Below are 10,199 nucleotides of genomic sequence, written 5' to 3' on the forward strand. Positions count from 1 at the left end.
AAAACAGATTGGGACTGTCAACAAATTTTATTAAGAGTCTGTCTACAACATTTATGATAAAAAAAATGACAGTATCCAAGTTCAGCAAAGTTTCAATATTCATGATTGTAAAAATTACTTAGGCACACTACATCCTTCATTAAATATTCTGTGGAGCTAGCAAATTTATGATTTGTCCAAAGAAGATATCATATTCTTTATTTCTTGCATGAATGAATTTACAAATTAATTAGTTATTATGAAATAAACAGTCGTATTACCACTACCTAAGTCAGAAACTAGAACATTCTCAAGACACCTGCTTGCCCCTTCCCTTTCGCTTGTAATTTAGCCTCAGATTAAGTATCCTCTAAATAAAATGTTGTAGTTTTGTCTAATTAGAATCACAGAATATGTGATCTCTGTGTGTGTGTGTGTGTATGTGTGTGTGTGTGTGCCTTGCTCCTTCCCCTAAGCCATAGGTATTTAAGACTCATCTACATTGAAGAATGAAGCTTTTGTGAGCTCATTATTTTTTGGCTATATAATATGCCATTGCAAGAGTTATTAATTCGTTCTGTTGTAGATGTATACCTGAGTGCTTCCACTCTTAAGATATTGATAATGCTGTTGTGAACATGTTCATACATGTATTTTGGTGCTTCTTACCTTACAATTCTGAAAAGTAGATACATCTCAGGGATGTATATCTTCAATTTTACTAGTAAGAATTTTTCTAGTAATCTCTAATTCTAGAAATTCATCTTTTTTTCTACATACACTATCATATTATTGGCAAATGGTGATAGATTAATTAGTACTCTTTTATTCCCTTTTATTTCTTGCTTTGGTAAACTAGCGAGACCCTCCAAAACAATATGCTGTGTATGTGCTATGAATAACAGCAGTAATGATGGACATCTTTCTCTCCTTCTTGAACCTAAAGAGATTTTATAACATTTAATCATTGGGTACAATGACTGCTGTAGTTTACTTTATGAGATACCATTTATGAGATTCAGGAAGTTCCCGTATATTTCTAGTTTCTTAGGAGTTTTTTTTTTTTTTTTAATTATGACTAGATGTTGAATTTTATCAAACACTTTTGGCATGTACTGCATTGTTTATATTTTTTCTCCCTTATTCTGTCCATGTGGTTAAAACAATAAATTTTAAAAATTTATAGTCTAATGTTAAACCAATTATTCATTCCCAGAAAAAATTCAAACTGGCTATGATATATCATCATTTTTTTACATGGATACATACGGATTTATCTTTCTAAACTTTTTACAAAATTTTTGTAGATGTATCTAATTGGCTTGTATTTTCTTTCTTTCCTTATACTGTTGTTATGGGGTTTTGGTGTCAAAGTTATGGCAGTCTCCTGGGTTGGGGAGCACATCTTCTTTCTCTATACTCTGGAAGAGTTTGCTTTAGAATTATTTCTAACATAAATGTTTGCCAGAACTCACTGTCGAGATCTGTAGTTTTCTTTGTGAAAACATGTTTAATTCAATATTTCACTTATTTCTTTTTTTTTTTTTTTTTTTTTTTTTTTTTTTTTTTTTTTGAGACGGAGTCTTGCTCTGTCACCCAGGCTGGAGTGCAGTGGCCGGATCTCAGCTCACTGCAAGCTCCGCCTCCCGGGTTTACGCCATTCTCCTGCCTCAGCCTCCCGAGTAGCTGGGACTACAGGCGCCCGCCACCTCGCCCGGCTATTTTTTTGTATTTTTTAGTAGAGACGGGGTTTCACCGTGTTAGCCGGGATCGTCTCTCGATCTCCTGACCTAGTGATCCGCCCATCTCAGCCTCCCAAAGTGCTGGGATTACAGGCTTGAGCCACCGCGCCCGGCCTTATTTCTCTTTTATTTCATGTATGTATGTATTTATTTTTAGGGATGGGGTCTGGCTCTGTCACCCAGGCTGGAGTGTGGTGGTGTGATCACGGCTCACTGCAGCCTTGACTTCCTGGGCTCAAGCAATCCTCCTACCTTGGCCCCCCAAGTAGCTAGGACTACAGGTGTGTGTCACCATGCCCAGCTAATTTTTGAAATCATTAATATTTTGTAGATACAGGGTCTTGCTGTGTTGCCCAGGCTGGCCTCAAACCCCTGGCCTCAAGCAATCCTCCCACCTCAGCTTCCCAAAGTTCTGGGATTACATGTGTGAGCCACCTCACTCTTCTTCTGAAATATTGCTAAGTTGTATTTTTCTCAGAACATGGTCATTTCCTCTAAAATCCTCTAAAATTTTCAAATTTATGGGTTTACTATTATTCATAATAGCATCTAATTATCCTTAATGTTTTTAGAATTGGCTGAGAGATCATCTTTTTCTGTCTATTCTTTTTTCTTTCTTATCAGTAGTGTCAGGAATTTGTCAATTTTATTAATCTTTCAAAAGATCTAATTACCAGCTCTGTTGATGCGCTTCCTATTCTATTTGTTTTCTAAATGATTAATGTCTGCTTTTATCTGTATTATTTCCTTGCTTCTATGTTCTTTGTATACATTGTGCTATTCTTTCACTAACTTCTTAAATGTTTAGCTTCATTCTTTTGTTTCTCTAAGGAAAAGTACTGTAAGTACTGACTTTGCTATGTAAGTTTTGATGTGTGTAGTGTCTTTATAATTCCATTTACAATATTTTCTAGTTTATATTCTGAATTCTTCTTTTATTCATGAGTTCTTTAAAATAATATTTTAAACTTATAAACCTCTGAAGTTTTTTTTTTTTTTTTTTTTTTTTTTTGGTCTTTCATTGTTTATTTCTAGCATTACTGCGTTATAGTAGAAAAATACACTTTGTATTATTTCAATCCTTTGGTATTTTGGGGGGTTTGCCTGATAGTCATTCTATGGTCACTATTTGTAAACATTTCTTATGCTTAAAAGATATCAGTGTTCTGCAGATGTTAGGTGGAGTGTCTTGTATTTGTTAACTGTGTAGTTCAAGTAGTTCTAGATCCCCACTGTTTTTTGTTTTGTTTTTGTTTTTTAATTAATCTAGAAGCTACAGACAGAGGTAAGTTAAAATCTCCTGTTATGATTCTTAATTTATCTATTCCTCTTTGTAGTTTGTTATTCTTCCATTATATATTTTGAAAGCATACAAATGTATGTCTTTCTGGTGAAGTGAACATTTAACATCATGAAGTAATTCCATGTACCCCTAGTAATGCTTCTAATCTTAAAAATCTATCCCTACACTATCCTAGCTTTCTTTTATTACTATTTGAGTTGCATACAGTTTTTCATCATTTCACATTCAAACTTTCTGTATCTTTAAGTTTGAGATATATTTCTTGTAGAGACTACACGGTTGGATTTTATTTATTAGCCAGTATAACATTTTGATTCTATATTTTGAACTAATTTTAGACTTATAGAAAAGTTATAAAAATTGCACAGGGTTCCTGATATCCTCAATTCTACTTCTAATGCTAACATCGTAGGCAATCATAGTGTAATTGTCAAGAACAGGAATCTAACCTTGGCACAATGTTATTTACTAAGCTACAGACTTCAGAGAGAATGTCACCAATTTTTCCACTATTGTCATTTTTCTGTGCCAGGATTCTATCCAAGTTCCAAGTCCGTATTTGCTTTTTATTCATCTTTGGTCTCCTCTATCCTGTAACAGTTCCTCTGACTTCCTTTATCTTTTATGATGCTGACACTTTCGAAGAGTACTGGTCAGTTGCTTTGTAGAATGTCCTTCAATTTGGGTTTATCTCATGTTTTTTCATTATTAGAATGAGGTTGGGCATTTTGGGCCAAAACACTACTAAAAGTTATGTTGTGTCCTCCTTAGTGTATCATATCAGTGTGCCAGTATGTCTCGTTCCTGGTTATGTTTACCTCAATCACTTGGTTAAGTTTGTGTTTTCTGGGTTTCTCTACTGTAGAGCTGCTCTCTCTCTCGCTCTAAAGTAGACACACGTCTTGGAAGAGATAACTTGAGAATAGGCAAAGTCTATTTTTTCTTAAACTTTTGCCCACCCACCAAATTTAGCCTCTGTAAGTAGATATTGTCTGCAACATTTATTACTACAGTATTTGCCTAATAGTGATTTTCTATTTCCCACTTTTCTTTTAAAGTTTTATGTTAGAATTCTCTTTCTTTTTTTTTTTTTTTTTTTTTTTTTTTGAGACGGAGTCTCGCTCTGTCGCCCAGGCTGGAGTGCAGTGGCCGGGTCTCAGCTCACTGCAAGCTCCGCCTCCCGGGTTCACGCCATTCTCCTGCCTCAGCCTCCGGAGTAGCTGGGACTACAGGGGCCCGCCACCTCGCCCGGCTAGTTTTTTGTATTTTTAGTAGAGACGGGGTTTCACCATGTTAGCCAGGATGGTCTCGATCTCCTGACCTTGTGATCCGCCCGTCTCGGCCTCCCAAAGTGCTGGGATTACAGGCTTGAGCCACCGCGCCCGGCCTAGAATTCTCTTTCAAGGAAGACCTTCCTCTTATTCCTGATTTGTTTATTTATTCAATTGTTTATTTATGTCAAGAGTCACTCTACTATGTTCCATGTATTTGAATTGAGTTACTAGCACTATCCCATACTCTAGAGGAGGGAATTATAGAATGGCCTAGTTACCAAGAAGTGTGATCAGTGAGACCATCTTAAACAGCCTACTATGCCTGATATTTCTAAAGTACTTGTCCTATTTTACATTTAATTTTGTCATTAATGCCATCTAAGATTACAATTTTGAAGGGATCAACAGTAGCTACTTGTCAGTACAGTCCTATAATAAGGAACCCATTTTACAAATGAGGCACAAATGAATGATCTTTTTTCCAAATAACACAGCCAAACTATAGACAACTAGGTTAGTAACATCAGTCATTTAGTGTAGCACAGTGGTCAAGTATCTGGGCTCTGGAGTCAAACATAAGTGAATTGAAATCTGGTTTTTGCTGCTCACTAGTTGTGTGATCATGTACAAATTAGTACATCATAAACCAAATTTGACATCATAAGTCAAATGGGAATAATATTAGGATTTCCCTAAGGGTTGTAATATTGGACCTTTGTCTTTTGGAGTATGTCCAATATCTAACCAATTCCTAGTTGAAGGAATCTAAATGTTTGGAGTCTTGTATTTATTCTAGAGAATTAGAACTCTTAATGTCCTAAAGCATTATCCTGCCTCATCTTAACACTTACACACCATGATTTAATTTATTTTGTATTCATCTTCCTCATTATGTGTATGTCTTCCAAAGGATAGGGTACAGCTTTATGTCCCCTACTCTTATAACAATCCCTGATTTATAACTGGAGGGCCGCATGTATTTGTTGAAGAAGTGAATGAGTGAATGGACAGAATGAAATAGAGCTCATAGATTCACTTTAGTATGATCTGTCTGTATCATAAACAAACTTGGAGTTGAAAACCAGCCTTACATATTTGGCTATCAGTTTCAATAAAGTTCAAATATATGCAGAAAATAATTTTATACATATAACAATTGAAACTATTAAACCAGTATTTTTAACCTCAACAATTTTATTAAAACGTATTTTTAATGTTAAAATTTATATTTTTGTAGGTATTTGGAAGTGAAAATAGGGTGTTCTATTGCCCATCTTGTCATGTTCAATTGTGCTTAAAACTAGCTTTACAGGTGTTAGTAAAAAATCCATACAGTATCAAATTTTCACAGTGTGATGTGTGTGAGGAAACCTACAGATTTCCTCCAAGGTGAGCAATGAAGGGAAAATCCATGAACATGGAGAGGGGCAATTGGACACAATCACAATAATTTCTGACTCACCTGTTCCTTCAGACTTTTTGTTAACTTTACCTTGCTACCACTGTATTTGCTCTTGCCTTTTCCCACTCCAGCCTCAGTATGAGCGCACACACATTCCTTAATCTCCCACAGCAGAGCTGAGACTAGACTGAAATAGTAGATCAGTTCTGATTCAGGTCCTGAGACTAACAGAAGAAAGGCAGTGATAGGTTAGAGTGCAACGTGCAATGGCCCACAGGATGTGGCTGCCCTCTGCGCCCACCAGCACAAGACCCCAGTCCTGGGGCCCCCATGATGATTGCACCCGTGCTGCTGTGTCTGCTGTTTGCCTCCATGAGGCAGGTGCCCCTGTTTCTCAAGAATGCCCTTAATGACAGCCAGATGCCCAGAGTCCACGTCTGAAAGAGATGCCCGAAGAGAAGAATGTGACTTTCCCGTCTCCTGTCTACCTCCAAGGCTTCACTTTCTGTCCAGGATATTTTAATTCCTAGGATAGCTGTCAATTACTATTTTTTTTCCCTTCAAGAGACACAACAGCATAACCACAGGGATGTGACCTTATTTTACAGATTCAACAGGACAATTTTCTCATCAACATAATAAGAGCTAAAAAGTATTTAGTAGTGCCAAGACTTTATGTATAGTAATTTACATTTGCTCTTCAGAACAACCTTATGAGGTCAATAATATTGCTACCCTATCTCCAGAGGAGGAACCTGGAGTACGCCGAAGTGACTTGCCCAAGATTACACATGTAGTAAGTACCACTCCAGCATTCAAGTTCTTAACTAAATGTTCAACATTAGTGCAAGTGCTATACCTATAAATCAGCCAGGGCTAAAATGTCATCAGAAAGATATCCCTTTATTCTTTGGGTATTATAGAAAAACCTTAGATTTGGGAAATGGATACTCCTGGCTCAAACCTGACTTTGTCACTTACTAGGTATTTGGTGACATTAAACAACATTAAACAACATGTGTAAACTCTCTGAGCCTTAGTTTCCTACTTCATTAGCTGATGTGTGGATTAAAAAAGATAGTGTCGACCAGGCACGGTGGCTCATGCCTGTAATCCCACCACTTTGGGAGGCCAAGGCAGGCAGATGACCTGAGGTCAGGAGTTCAAGACCAGCCTGGCCAGCATGGTGAAACCCATCTCTACTAAAAATACAAAAATTAGCTGGGTGTGGTGGTCCACACCTGTAATCCCAGCTACTCGGGAGGCTGAGGCAGGAGAATTGCTTGAACCCAGGAAGCCAAGGTTTCAGTGAGCCAACATCGTGTCACTGCACTCTAGCCTGAGCAACAGAGCAAGACTCCGTATCAAAAAAAAAAAAAAAAAAAAGATAGTGTCTGCAATGTTCCTAATAGTGCCTGGTACTTGGTAGGTGTGTGATAAACACTAAGTAATATATTATGATTGATTTACTTCCTGATTTTTATTTTCTCTATGCCCATTAGCATTTCTGCCTGTTTGAAAAGTTCACATTCAGTATACTTACAGAGAAATAGCCCAAATAACTTGAAATCCATAGAAAATATAGTATTTCATTTGTGACACTAAGCAATATCCTTACACATAGGATGACTGTCTTAGTCCATTCAGGCCCCTATAAAAAAATACTGTAAACTGGGCAGCTTATAAATAGCAAAATTTATTTCTCACAGTTCTGGAAGACAGAAAGTCCAAGACCAAGTTGCCAGCGGATTCAGTATCTAGTGAGGGCCAATTTTCTTGTTCATAGGGGGCATATTCTCACTGTATCTTTACATGGTAGAAGAAGCAAGGTAGCTTTCTGGGGCCTCGTTTATAAAGGCAGTAATCTCATTCATTAGGACTCTGCCCTCATGGCCTAATCACCTCCCAAAGGCCCCACCTTCTAGTATCATCACATTGATGGTTAGGTTTCAGCCTATGAGTTTGGAGAAATGAGTATCCATTTCCCAAATTTATCTACAAACAGATAAATTATCTTATAAATGGAAGCACTTGAAGTAAAAGGAAATAATGTTATACTTATATGATTAAAAAAAAACCTTTCGGCCGGGCGCGGTGGCTCAAGCCTGTAATCCCAGCACTTTGGGAGGCCGAGACGGGCGGATCACGAGGTCAGGAGTTCGACAGCATCCTGGCTAACACGGTGAAACCCCGTCTCTACTAAAAAATACAAAAAACTAGCCGGGCGAGGTGGCGGGTGCCTGTAGTCCCGGCTACTCGGGAGGCTGAGGCAGGAGAATGGCGTAAAAACCCGGGAGGCAGAGCTTGCAGTGAGCTGAGATCCGGCCACTGCACTCCAGCCTGGGTGACACAGCAAGACTCCGTCTCAAAAAAAAAAAAAACAAAAAAACCTTTCAATTTCAGACTCTAAATATGTTCCTGTGATTGGAATAAGTAGTAAAAAAATTTTGATGACATGAGTGGTAATTTCAAGAAACCTAGACATACTCTAGTATAATATATCTGTATATGAATGAAATGATGTTTAAGAGATTTGTAAATAGATCTAATATATACAGACACAGACATCAGGATACGCAGTATTTTTTTTTCTTTCTCCTTTGAATGTCCTTTAAAGGTTTAATGGCATTTTTGGATGAACTAATGTATTCCTTCCTCCACTCTATCACCTAACACTCTCATTTAGAAAAGATAAAAGATACACAAATACAATAAATACACAATAGCAAAAAGGTTTTACTGTCTCAATCTAGGAGTGACCTTTTTTAAAACATCTAATTGTTATTAAAAACAAAGCTTTTGGCTAAACTATATCAAAGTCAATGTGCTATTTCAAAGTCAATGTTGTGCTTTTCATAAATATTACTTAACATTGGATGACTTTAATCTTACTATGTCCTATTCTGTAAATTACCCTGTCCATTTACCAGAGTATACATTCCCCAGCCTGTTAATCTTGGAAGGCATGCTCAAAGATAAGGATTTTATGACTCTTTTATTGGATTTTTTTTTTTTTTTTTTTTGAGATGGAGTCTCACTGTCACCCAGGTTGGAGCACAGTGGCATCATCTCGGCTCACTGCAACCTCTGTCGCCTGGGTTCAAGGGATTCTCCTGCTTCAGCCTCCTGAGTAGCTGGGATTACAGGCATGCACCACCATGCCTGGCTGATTTTTATATCTTTAGTAGAGACAGGGTTTCACCACATTGCCCAGGCTGGTCCTGAATCCCAGACCTCAGGTGATCTACTCCCATTGGCCTCCCAAAGTGCTGGGATTACGGGCTTAACCACCACGCCCGAGCTGAAATTATTTCTTTATGAAACGGTTGATGCTTGTTTAAAATTTCTTAAAGAATTTTTCAAGATACAGTGCTGCAGCCACATTCCTTGGGATTTTGATTGTGTTATAGGAGGTACAAAATAATTTTTAAATATTTTTCACAGTATTAAGTAGATTAATTCACTAGGGACAATATAAATATGCAGAAAGAGAAAAATTAAAATATCCAAACTATCACCAACAAGGATAACCTTTGTTTTTGCTGTTCGTTTTTGTTGTATTTTAGGGGGTTTTCTTTTGAGACAGAATCTCACTCTGTCCCATAGGTTGTGTAGTGGCACAACCATAGCTCACTGCAGGCACAACCTCCCAGGTTCAAGTGAGCCTCCCACCTCAGCCCCCCAAGTAGCTCGGACCACAGGCGTGTGCCACCATGCTTGACTAATGTTGTATTTTTAATTTCAATTTTTTATTTTTAGTAGAAACAGGATCTCCCTATGTTCCACAGGCTGGTCTTGACCTCCTGGGCCCAAGTGATCCCCCTACCACTGCTTCCCCGAGTGCTGGGATTACAGGCATGAGCCACCGCACCTGACCAATAACCACTTTTAACAACTATCCTTACATATATTTTTCTATATACAGGTGGTCCTCAACTTACAATGGTTCAACTTATAATTTTTAAACTTTATGACGGTGTGAAAGAGACATGCATTCACTAGACGCTTACTTTGAGTACCCATACAACCATTTTGTTTTCACTTTGAGCACAGTATTCAATAAATTACATGAGATATTCAATACTTTATTATAAAATAGGCTTTGTGTTAGATTATTTTACCCAACTGTAGGCTAATGTAAGTATTCTGAGCACATTTAAGGTAGGACAGGCTAAACCATGATATTTGGTAGATTAAGTGTGCTAAATACATTTTTGACTTATGATATTCTCAACTTATGATAGGTTTATCAGGACATAACCCCATCATAAGTTGAGGAGCATCTGTATAGAAATATCTTTTTGCCAAGCTAGAAACATACATATTGATTTATAGATCATTTTACTTAACAAGATATTATAAACATAATCCAGTATAAATAAATATTCATCTACAAAAATTATTTTTATTAACTAAAGAGTAATTCATACTGTGTCATAATGGACCACTTCTGATTTCAGCTCCTACGTATAAAAAGCATGGATGTCATCACTCTCATC

This window comes from Macaca thibetana, chromosome 8, assembly GCF_024542745.1.
Source record: "Macaca thibetana thibetana isolate TM-01 chromosome 8, ASM2454274v1, whole genome shotgun sequence".
NCBI classification, from domain to species: Eukaryota; Metazoa; Chordata; class Mammalia; order Primates; family Cercopithecidae; genus Macaca; species Macaca thibetana.